Source organism: Gymnoscopelus braueri (assembly GCF_963280865.1).
Source record: "Gymnoscopelus braueri genome assembly, chromosome: 11".
NCBI lineage: Eukaryota > Metazoa > Chordata > Actinopteri > Myctophiformes > Myctophidae > Gymnoscopelus > Gymnoscopelus braueri.
This window is the reverse complement of record NC_137613.1, coordinates 11,857,753-11,870,947: the sequence shown is the minus strand read 5'-3', so window position 1 is coordinate 11,870,947 and position 13,195 is coordinate 11,857,753. Positions and strand designations below refer to the sequence as shown.

At 41.8% G+C, this 13,195-nt stretch overlaps 1 protein-coding gene across 1 annotated transcript in view; it reads right to left on the bottom strand.

Annotated features, from left to right (window-relative positions):
* Window positions 1-13,195, bottom strand: part of elmo1 (engulfment and cell motility 1 (ced-12 homolog, C. elegans)) — a 242,386-nt gene that overhangs the window by 203,613 nt on the left and 25,578 nt on the right. Inside the window, exon 2 of the mRNA XM_080443358.1 lies at window positions 663-755. The gene's annotated coding sequence lies outside the window, so the exon portion shown is untranslated. The remainder of the gene's footprint in view (window positions 1-662; window positions 756-13,195) is intronic.

Sequence of the window (13,195 nt, the reverse complement as noted above, 5' to 3'; positions counted from 1 at the left end):
TTAAAGTTATAATCCTAGGCCTTTCTTACGTCACTTTTAGCTATTTAAATTCCACTCTATTTTAAGTTTAAATGTTTTCCACAGTCAATTAAACGCAAGCCAAACTTAACCAGAATGGTTGAGTACATTTTGGCTGAACATGATTGTGTGGTTAAGAAGTCATAACCACAGTGTGTTGGATTACCTTACTCAGACATTAGTCAAGTCTCTGCTGTGTACACAAATGAATAATGCAGCCGACGGCGTCCTCGAAAAACAGACAGATAAGAGATAGACCTTTTATTCATCCCGCTGGGGGAGATCATCAGTCGCCATGAGGCAGCACGGCAGAGTTGCGCAGTTACAGATACAGCAATATAAAGGGACAAAATAACATTACAGAAGCACCATCAATAATGAAAAACAATATGCAACAGCATACAGTACACCTCTGCAAATAAGCCTGCGCTATGCAGAATACAACTAGAAAAAGTGCTCCTCGGAGCACAGGTCTCCGCTAGGTAGTTTTTTTTTACTGCGACAGGAAGTTTGCCTGCATCCTTCAATTTCAGAACAACACAACTCCAAAAAGGTCAGTGTCTTGTTCAGTCCTTTAGGGTACTGGATTCTGAACACAAAATATACACACAATAGGAGTCCTAGTGCCATGGAGATGTACTCACTCTCATCTGTGATCACCTGGCCATCCAATGTGAGCACGATGTGGTCATACTGCATTGTGTTGACATGCCAGAAGTGCTGGTCTGAGCTTGGCCCTGGGGAAGAGGGAATAGCATTAACCATCTTGTCTCACATTTATTTGAAAGGCAAATTCAACTACTTTCATACTACTACTCAAATTAGTGATGCACAATATTAACATTTTCAGCTGATATCTGATTAACGATCAATTGCATACTCAAATCGACTGATAAAAATACCGGTATTGCAATACAAGTGTCCAATAAGGTTTACCTTACACCTCTTACAGTAACTGTAATACTGGGTACAGATCAATAAGGAGGCAATTAACACATTACTGTACTAACTAGGATGAATGTTAGCCTATAACCATATAATCAGCATGCTAATTTATATTAAAATAAAATCATCAGTAGCTAAAGAAATGACTATTATGGTAATCTCCATCAGCATCTCAAAAAGGCTTAACTCTGTTTTTAGGATCACAATGTATGAAATCCACTAATATAGCTTATTCTTATGAGAAACCAATGGAAGTAGAACTAAATCTAATATGTGAGCATTAGGTAAGTGGGCTATGCAGGGGGTTTCCTTACTTAAAATCTAGCCATGGTACTGTACCTCAATTTTAAACACTATGGATAAAATAAACACTAACCTAAATAATCTTCAATGTAAATGTAAAAAAAAAAAAAACTGATCCAAAACAAAACTATATGATATTTCTTAATCATTTCACCCAAAATGTTTATAACAAATTATGACTATTAAAATAAAAATAACACCGTCTGTCAGTTATGTAACATAAGAGATTTAAATAGGTTTAAATAGGATTCAAACTGACTTAGGCCAAATTATTTACTGATTTAGGCAATTCTTTTTTTGCACAGCATGATCCTTTTCAATTAGGACAGTGGTTCTCAATCTTTTTCATGTCAAGGACCCCCAAATTGACACTTATTAGCCCGCGGACCCCCATTTGAAAAGATATGCCAAGGACCCCCATAAGAGAAGATTTTTACGGCACTATAGCAGTGATTTTCAACCATTTTAATTTCAAGGACCCCCAGTTTGACATGTATTAGGCTACGGACCCCCATTTAATGGCATTTCTATCTCTGGGACCCCAAAAAACTATGTTAATGTAACTCTCTGAGTTACAGACCCATAAGGGTCAAACATGGTTCCTAACTATCTATCATTTAGCTGTGGACCCCCTGGAACTCCCTCAAGTACCCCTGGGGGTCCTCGGACCCCACTTTGAGAACCAATGAATTAGGAGATAGGCGATTTTACCAGAGGTGGCCAGTGTCATGAGCTATAGGCAAAAATATAATTTTCCTCATAAAATGACTAAGGCCATTAGTTTAGCAAGGTGACAATGTGATGCACTAACACTTTCATACCAATACCTACTCAGTTATACATAAATAATGTAAATAGATAAATAGGGCGACTATAAAATAGGGTTATGGTGGTCAAACTAATTGTAATGCTATTTTAACTCATTTTGCTTGGGGCCCACTGACAGCCCTTTAAGCCCCAAGACCTTACTTTGAGAACCACCATAGTTCTAAATAGCTAAATAGATTATCTACAAGCTCACGTATCACTATGCTACCGTTGTGAGCTTGTTGTAAATAGGATATTTTCCCTATTGTCACTTAGGCCTATAATGACATGACGTCCAAAATAGGGACGCCTGGTTGACAGTTGTTATGCTCTGTTGACAGACACAAAATGGTTGTAATAATAATACTATCATTTGGGCAACTCTACCCATCAAGATACGTCTAGTTAAAGTCTTTGTTTTTTGCCACATGGGAGGCTCATATTGTTAACATACTTTATATCCATAACAGCCATTATCACCATCTTAAAAGCCACCAGAATACGCGACAAAAACACGGTACAAAAACGGAAATTACCAAAATAAAGCTTCCCTCGTAACGTCAAAAGCCACATTCTTTGCCATTAAACATTCACCTCGAAAAATTCCCTCTTCTTTAAAGCTGCTTTCTTCTTCCCACTTCTTATTCTTATTCTTATATTCATTCTATCTTATTATATTATTCTTCTTATTCCCTCTTCTTTAAGCTGCTTTCTTCTATCTTCTTGACAAATCAACGACGACGCAGTTATATTATTATCTTCTCAGGAGGATTGTTATTGTTCCGCTCGCGACTAACTTCAAAGCTCGCGCTGTCTGTGGTCCAGCGTCACAATCTGCGCTCGAGCGTCACTTGTCAAAAAAGGACAGATCTACAAGCTCGCAGCGGGTTGCGATGCGACCTGTCGTTAGCTTGTAGATCTGTTGTTTTGTAACATGACACCCTGCACGGTGAACTTTGACTTGGAGCCAAGTCAGCCAACCGATAGGAAAGAAGCACTGAGAGTTTACGTCACTTGGCAGCCATTTGTAGTTTTCTTCAGTTTCCTAGAGATTCCAGGAGATACATTGTATTATGCACCTCAGGCTGTAGCCTGTAGGCTATTAATAAGCTACTTATTGATGATGACTAAAATGGCTCATGTATTTGACTGACATGTGTGCATGCCTTCTGCATTCTGGGGGGGGTCCCTGGAACAACATATTTTGAGATGGGGGTCCACGGGCAAATATCATTTTGGGGGTCCTTGACATGAAAAAAAAGTCTGAGGACCACTAGCCTCGGAAACCCATGCCAGGACCATTAATATTATAGCAATATAAATCTTTTCAAAAAAGACATTTGAATCCACAGAAATAAAGATTTGGGTTCAAATGTTCGCTTTATATATTCAAAGATTTACAAAACAAACCAAAAAATCAAAAAAATAGCAGATCTACAAGCTCGTAGCTCGAGCTTGTAGATCTGCTATTTTTGAATGGCCCAAATAAATATTAAAAATGACACAAGATGCGTTCCCGTTCTTAATAATGGGCTAAACAACACTCATTACCAGAGGTATACGGCGGACAAGTCGGCAAACCGACCGTTTTTTTCCAGGGTTGCCAGGTGCTACAATTATGCCAAGCATTAATGACTGTCATCATCACAGCAATAATAAGCAGCTTCTACAACAAGCACATGTTTTTTTTTATACAGGAGATGGTTATAGGCTCTGTCTCCTCCACAGGCCAGGAGGACGAGGGGTGTGGAAAGACCTCATAAGTCCACAAAACATGACATTATACTTTTCAGCGGTGGTGGAAAAAGTACTCAAAATGTTTTACTTAAGCAAAAAAAGTATCAATACTGCAATGTAGAAGAACTCTGTTACGAGTAAAAGTACCAACGTATTGGCATAAAAAATGTACTTAAAGTACCAAAAGTAAAAGTGCTAAAATGTTTGAAAATAGCCGATCTACAAGCTCACAACGTGCCGCGATGCGGCGCGTTGTGAGCTTGTAGATCTGCTATTTTCAAATAGCTTAGGTATAAAATAGGGGTTAAGTGGTTAATGCATGTTTTATAATGTAATAATGTATGTCTACAAAGTAACTAAAGTTTTCAAATAATTGTAGTGGAGTAAAAGTACAATATTTGCCTCTGAGATGCAGTGGAGTCGAAGTAAAAGTATTGAAAATTGGAAATACTCCAGTAAAGTGCAAATACTTCAAAATTGTACTAAAGTACAGTACTTGAGTACATGTACTTTGTTACTTTACACTAAGTACAAGGGACATTTTGGCCCCTCACAAGTATAGTAACACACAAGTAGAGGAGATAACAGATAGTACACTTAATAATGACATACACACACACACACTAGGAATAAGCCCATGGGAGGCAGACAGTGTGTGTGTGTGTGCGTGTGCGTGTGCGTGTGTGTTCATCTGAGGTGCCGTGAATGGATTCAGTCACATCGGGAATCGGGACCGCACGTACGTAGGAAGAGACGTGACTGGCACGAGAGAGAGGCCACGGCCAGACAAAGGAGACACTGTGGACATCACAGGCTCTCACACACACACACACACACACACACACACACACACACACACACACACACACACACTCTGAGTGAGAGAGACCAGAGACACTGAGGCACACTGGTTTTGTATTTACTATACTTGTGAGCAGTGGAGGAAAAAAGTACTTTTTTTTTTACTAAAGTAAAAGTATCAATATCACTATGTAGAAGTACTCTGTTACAAGTAAAAGAACTGTGTTCAAAATGTTACTTGAGTAAAAGTTCAAGTATTGGCATCAACATATACTTAAAGTACCAAAAGTAAAAGTACTAAAATGTTTGAAAATAGCCGATCTACAAGCTCACAGCGCGTCGCAATGCTACTTAGCCTACTGTCAGTATACTGTATATGTTTAACTCTAATTCCAACCCCTAATCCTAACCTCTAGATGTCTAATCCTGAACTTAATCTCTAAAAAATCTTTGTGTTAACCATAAAACAAGCAAGACATTAACTCGTGAGGAACCAGGAAAATGGTTCCTCACAAGTTAGGGTATATTTCTCATATTCTACTATACTTGTGGGGACATTTGGTCCACACAAGCATACACACACACACACACACACACACACACCCTCCCACTTAGTGACTGTGCCCTGGCTCTACCAGCTGTCTTTCAGCCCCCCCCCCCCCCCCCCCCCACACACACACAATGCTCGCCCAGCTGTGCCTGATACGTCAGTCAACCCTTCAAACACACTGTGTGTATTGCTATACTTGTGAGGACCTCGACAATTTAACCCTTTAAGGCCTGGAACGCATCTGTGTCATTTTTTGATTTGAGCAACACCAAAAAAAAGCATTATATACACTTTGGCTATTCAAAAAATAGCAGATCTACAAGCTCGTAGCGCGAGCTTGTAGATCTGCTATTTTTGAAAAATTATGAACAGGCGTGCAAATCTTTGAATATAATATTGTTTTAAAGCGAACATTTTTAACTAAAATCTTTGCCTCTGGGGGGTCCCTGGAACAAAATATTGCAAATTTTTTATCCTAGTTACACGCAGACCAGGAAAAACTACTGTCTATTTAGCAAGTTCACTGATACTCGTTGTGGGGGACAGTTGGCCCTCACAAGTATGGTAACACACAGAAACACACACACACACACACGTTGGTTTTGGGTGGTTTTAGGGGAGGGCCTGGGTTTACCAAAGCACCCCTCCCTCCATCTCACCCCCTACAGTGTTACTGCGCTATAGACCTTCCCATGCAGGCCCTCATAACGTTGCTGTTGGGGGGCGGAAAAACCTCTCATCTCCATAATTCTACCTCTATTTTTTTGTTTGGTTAATTAACCCCCAACTTGACCATGCTGCTACAGCGTCACACAAACGCATCAAAAGTAGCAGATCTACAAGCTTGAAACGCGGCGCGAAGCGACGCGTTTCAAGCTTGTAGATCTGCTACTTTTGCTGCTTTGGCATTTTTTATCCGGAAAAGTAACAGTTTTGGACATATTATGAGGTTTCCACCAGTGTTGATTTCGTCGACTAAAAACTATGACGAAAAATGTTCGTCGGCTACCTTTTTTCACTGACGAAAACAAAATAAAAACTATTTCTAAGCTATGCTGACTAAAGACTGACTAAAACTACGATGTTAGTGAGGGATCTAGTGGTGAAAAGAGATCCAGTAGAACTAAAAGACGAGTCATTTTATGTTTGGTTGCGCTCGGGTGTTGCGCTCTGAAAATAGCAGATCTACAAGCTCAGCGCGGCGCGTTGTGGGCTTGTAGATCGGCTATTTTCAGCATGCAACCAAGTGTAAAATCAGCCATTACGACACCATCAACGTGCCGCCAAAACACATTTTAGTCGACTAAATCAACTGTAGATTTAGTCAGTAGATTTAGGCTCATTAGAGAAATATTTGATCAGCCGTTGAAAACGTGATGCACGCAGTTTTAGTTCACTTCACAGATTCACACGCTTGCAAAATGGGACTCAATTGACCGAGAACGCCGCCGCCGCCCGCGCCATCTGCAGAGAGGGGCAGGCGGGACGCCAAAAGCTGCAGACGCGGTATTATGCTCGATAAACACGCACAGCGCGCAGCGTCCTAACAAGAGGTACTTTCTTTGGCTAGAGAAGCAGTAGTGGCGTGATGCCAGTGGTGGAAAAAGTATACTCAGATGTTTTGCTTAAGTAAAAGTATCAATACTGCAATGTAGTAATTCTCCGCTACAAGTTAAAGTCCAGGATTCAACATTTACTCGAGTAAAAGTACAAAAGTCTTGGTATCAAACTGTACTTGAAGTACCAAAAGTAAAAGTACAAAAATGTTTGAAAATAGCAGATCTACAAGCTCACAACGCGTCGCGATGCGACGCGTTGTGAGCTTGTAGATCGGCTATTTTCAAATAGCCTAGGTATGCAATAGGGCTAAAGTGGTTAATGTATGTTTCTTTTATAATATAATAATTGATAATTGCAAAGTAACTAAAGTTTTGAAATAATTGTAGTGGAGTAAAAGTGCAATATTTGCCTCTGAGATGTAGTGGAGTAGAAGGAAAAGTACTGAAAATTGGAAATACTCCAGTAAAGTGAAAATACCTCAATATTTTAATTAAGTACAGTACTTGAGTACATGTACTTAGTTACTGTACACAACTGCGTGATGCCATGTCTGTCGGGCAGAACATTTCGTTGGAACACTTGTGTTCAATGACAACATAAAATCATCCATCTCCATATTTTAACTTTTGTGAGTTTTTTCTTTTGTAAATTAACGCCCCACTTGAGCGTCACACAAATAGCATCAAAAGTAGCAGATCCACTGTTACTTTTGCCGTTTTTTGAATCGCAATCCTTGAAAAGTAACAGTTTTGGACCTACAGTATGAGGGTTTATACATAAAAGCTTCATGTGGGGGATGGTTTTGTGATTAAATCAGGTTAAAAGGCATAGCATGTAACTTTGCCCTATATGTTTATATTATAATATATATTTTGAAATGTAACCCAATCAAGTCCCTCTATACCAGCGCTGCAGTCATCAGTGTGGTGGTGTTTCTGTTTACCTCTGTCTCTCTCGCTGTATTTTGGCTGTTTTTCACAGTTTGTTTTGGTAGACGGAAAAAACAAACCCAAATACAGCCAGAGGTGCAGTGTGTTTCTGCAGGTAAACACCACCACACTACTGCAGTGGCTGTGATGACTGCTGCTATAGAGGAAAATGATGCGTAACAAAACGCATATCTCTGCTGTCGGGCAGAAACCAGCTATGTCCAAAATATTAACTTTTCAGGAAATGAAAAAAAACAACAACAAAACAAAGTTGGTATGGTGACTTTATACATTGTCATTTAAAGAGAACATTTGTAACTCAAATCTTTGCTTCTGGGGATTCTACGTTTGTCTTCTAAATCCTAACAGTTTTTTTGAGAAAAAAAGTATGTTTCTATATCAGTGGTTCTCAAACATTTTCATGTCAAGGACCCCCAAAATTATATGTATTTGGCCACAGACCCCCCATCTCAAAATAAGTTGTTCCAGGGACCCCTAAAAAAGCAAAGATTTGAGTTAGAAATGTTGTTTAAAAAAATATATGTACTCAAAGATTTGCACCAATTTTCATGATTTTTCAAAAATAGCAGATCTACAAGCTCATAGCGCGGCACTCGGTGCCGCGCTATGAGCTTGTATATCTGCTATTTTTGAATAGCCAAAGACATCTAAAATGACACGGACAGATGCGTTCCCGGTCTTAATGGGTTAAATGGCGGTCTTACGGATGCCCACAGGGGTGTGGGGGCACTTAAACGATCAATCAAACCAATCAAATCGACGTTCAATTGAGCTGCCACTGACTCCATAACCTCATGTGTCCCCTTGCTCCACTCTCCTGCCCCCCAGCCTTGCCCCCTGCATTGTCATTGTCCACGCCGCGACCCTTTGACTACGACTACTAACCGGCCTCTAAATGTATACGTTTATTTCACTATACCATATACCCACAACCACTATACCCACCCCCACAAACCTCTAAATGTATAAGTTTATTTCACTATACCATATACCCACAACCACTATACCCACCCCCACAACCACTATACCCACCCCCAAAACCACTATACCCACCCCCACAAACCTCGCACACCACGACACCTTTCCCTAAGCTTTTTTTCATTTCAAGGATCGCATCTTTAAAGGCATATTATGTAACTTTGCCCTGCCCCGGATTTCTGTCTACACCAAAATAGATACATTTTTGAAAAGTATAAAAAAAAAAAAAAAAGTAAAAAAAAAAATATATATATATATATATGTTACAGTACGATTGGAGAACCAGGACGATTGAAGAAAGCGCTTGTTTTTACCACTCAACCAGCAATTCTGTAGAAAAAGCACTAGAGGGAGCCACAAGCCAGGCTTTCCAAATAAAGTGCACACACATATATGGCCGCAACCACACACACACACACACGCACACACACACACGCGCACACGCACACGCACGCACACGCACACGCACGCACACGCACACGCACACGCACACACAGTGATCCATGAAAATAACTATTCTGTCCCTATCGGTTCACAACTCGGACGGCGCTGATTCGACTCATCAGAGCATCGGCCGGTCAGCGCGGGCACTCGCGCCTGGAGGCGCGAGGGCGCGCCTCCTTGGCCTCAAGCTCTGCTGAGTCGGCGCGCCTCCGTCATGGACAATAACTATTATCACGTGACACGTGCGTGTGAACCATAGAGGTATAGGTGTGAACGCGTGTTCAGCGTTCCCCTAGCGTAGCTTCCTGGTTGCTACGTGGGGGGGTCGGGGGAACAACAACAGACAGGTCCGCGTCGCATCAAAGCCCAGCCTCGCCCCGAAGCCCCATGCCTAAAAACGAGCGCTCTGTCTTCAATCGTCCTGGTTCTCCAATCGTACTGTGACATATATATATATATATATATATATATATATATATATATATATATATATATATATATATATATATATATATATATATATATATATATATATATGTATATGTATATGTATATGTATATGTATATATATACACACACACACACAAACTGTATGCAGCCTAAATCTAAAATGACAGATGCTTTCCCAATTTTGTATGCGTTAACCACTACCCCACCCATGGGCTACACCCACCACCTACTGTCCACTGCCCCGCCCATGGGCCACACCCACCACCCACTGTCCAGTCACATGTGGGACACACTGTGCCCACCATGCCTGAGGGAGGGAGGGTGGGGCGGCGATGCCTCCGCCCCTGGTAAATGGTGGTGGTGGTGGTGGTGGTGGTGTGGTACTGACTGACTGACTGACTGGCCACCAGTTCATAATGCCCAGCAGCACCGCTAACTCTTGTGAAGCCATTCATTATTGGTGCTTTTTTTAACCCCAAGGCTGCCCTGTTATTCTCATCCTATGTGTGTGCGTGTGTGTGTGTGTGTGTGTGTGTGTGTGTGTGTGTGTGTGTGTGTGTGTGTGTGTGTGTGTGTGTGTGTGTGTGGGGAGGGGGGGGTGGCTGCTTCTTGTGGTCGCAGCGAGCTGCAAGGCGGGTTGAAATGAGGCTGAAGATCGGGGGGGCTATTTTTGGAACGTGTTTTGTTTTTGTAGAATTATTTAAACCCATTCAATCCGGGGAACGCATCTCTGTCACTGTTCAAACATAGCAGATATACAAGTTTATAGCGCGGCACCGAGTGCTGCGCTTGTAGATCTGCTATTTTTTGAAAAATCTAATCTTTGAATATGTATATTCTACAAATGTCTTCTAAATCGTAACCGTTTTTTTGATAAAACTTATGTTGCTATATCAGTGGTTCTCAAACGTTTTCATGTATTTGGCCGTGGACCCCCATCTCAAAATATTTTGTTCCAGGGACCCCCCCCCCCCCCCCCCCCTCCAGAAGCAAAGATTTGAGTTAAAATTGTCCGCATTAAAATATATATTCAAAGATTTGCACGATTTAGGCAAAGAAATCTTGGAGGAAGTCTTCTCTTCTGGGGGGGGGGGGGGGGGGGGGGTGCATGGACGGAAGAAAAGAAAGTATGAGAGAGAAAGGGTAACGTAAACACGGGGTGGTGGTGTAGTGGGCATTCCACAGGGCCAGGCTTTCATTGCTGTGGGTACGATGTCATTGCAATGATGTCATTCTGGTTGTGCATGCGAGGACCCCCCCCCCCTCCCGCGCCCCCACCCCCCACCACCACCACCACCAGTGCTATTCATTCATCCAGTGGACACACACACTGGAAACAGACATCATGCCATGGTACATTTCACTCGTCCGCTTCTTGTCCTGTAATTGATATTTATAACAAAACGTTGGCAGAAAACCTCTTATCTCCACGTTCGAACTTTTTGGTGTTTCTTGGCTAAATTAACGCCCGCCCCCTTGATCATACATAACAGCGTCACAACAAACAAACACATCCAAAGTAGCAGATCTGCGTTTTGAGCTCGTGGATCTGCTACTTTTAATGCTTTGATGATGAATATGAATCCTGGATAAAGTAACAGTTTTGTGGACATGTGAGGTTTCCACCCGACGGAGACTAAAAGAAGAAAATAGCTCAAGATCTTTAACCGCATTACACCCACAGTTAGACAGGGCATGCTCTGTGCTGTTTCAACCTCTCTCTCTCTCTCTGTGTGTCTCTCTCTCTCTCTGAACACACAGTGTTCAGACACAGGAAACGGATCTGTTAACACGCAACCAGCGGCCTCAACCTTCTGCCGTTGGTGGATCGTCGTTGCTTCCGAGGTCAAATCTAAGTCGTCGTCGACGCATCTCTCTCTCTCTTCAACTCTTGTTAAACATCTGCATTACTTAATTGAGTCTACACAAATAGAGAATGTAGAAGGATTGTTATTTTGATCAACGTTTTGCCTGTCATCTCCCCTATTGGTACCAACATCAATACAGCATGTGGAATTGTGGACAAAACTCTTATCCAAAGATAACAAAATATTCAAAGTTTTGGGTCTGAGAGTCTAAATCTCATCAAAACGGTGGTTCCGTGGCTCAAATGGCCAATAGATAATGGACCTTCATGTGAAAAGAGTTGAAAACCACCGCTCTAAATGCCTAATCCTAATCCAGGAAAATGGTCATTCACAATGTCTTATTTCTCAAATTCTACTATATTAGACCATACCCGCGGGGGGATATGCGCACATGATCTGGCAACCCGGGAGCCAGCGAACACAAAAACACTAATACAAACAGCTGAGATTTTGTGTAATCGGAAAACGGGCTTCGCTGTTGCACATGGTAATGGTCAATGGCTGTGTGCAAATTCAGATCAATTGCTCCAGCCACTGAGGAGAAACGGGCAGAACCACTACACCACGCACTACAAAGGTTTGTCAAATTATAGGAGGATATACTTGGTTGTATTTGTGTGGACATTTGGCCCTCACAAGCAGTTGTTGATTTTGTCGACTAAACCTATGACAAAAAATGTTCGTCGACTACCTTTTTTCACTGACTAAAGCGTAATAAAAACTAAATCAAAGCTAAGCTACGATGACTGAAACTAAGACTAAATATACTGACAATTTAGTCAACAAATTAAAAACTAGACTAAAATGTTAGGGAGGGGACTAATGAAGAGATCCAGTAGCGCTCGGGTGTTGCGCTCTGAAAATAGCAGATCTACAAGCTCACAACGCGTCGCGCTGCTACGCGTTGTGAGCTTGTAGGTCGGCTATTTTCAGCATGCAACCAAGTGTAAAATCAGCCATTACGACGACCATCAAGGCACCGCAAAAACACATTTCAGTCGACTAAAATCAACTATAGATTTAGTCGACTAAAATCGTATATTTAGTCCACTAAAACTAAAACATTTGCTGTCAAAATCAACACTACTCACAAGTAGTAATGGACATGGCACGTGTCGCACACGCACGCACACGCACACACACACACACACACACACACACACACACACACACACACACACACACACACACACACACACACACACACACACACACACACACACACACACACACACACACACACACACACAGCTAAGCTTCCCCTCTAGACAACAAAAGAGGAGACACAGCAACAAGCGCTGGAGGCAGAATTTAACCCGACTAAAGTGACACGACAATACTCCTCTTCTCTCTGCCTAGAGAGAGAGACACAGAGAACCTCTTCTCTCTCTTAGAGAGAGAGAGACACAGAGAACCTCTTCTCTCTCCCTAGAGAGAGAGAGACACAGAGAACCTCTTCTCTCTCCCTAGAGAGAGAGAGAGACACAGAGAACCTCCTCTCTCTACCTAGAGAGAGAGAGAGAGTGACACAGAGAACCTCTTCTCTCTCCCTAGAGAGAGAGAAAGACACAGAGAACCTCTTCTCTCTCCAGAGAGATAGACACAGAGAACCTCTTCTCTCTAGAGAGAGAGAGAGAGAGAGAGACACAAAGAACCAGCTCTGAAGAAGAAGCTCTGCTGCTTCTTCAGCCACAGTTATTCTATAAACAAGACCAGGAGACCTGGTTCTGCCAGACCCAGAATTAAGTCCTAGTATGTAACACATCTACAAACCACTAAACCAC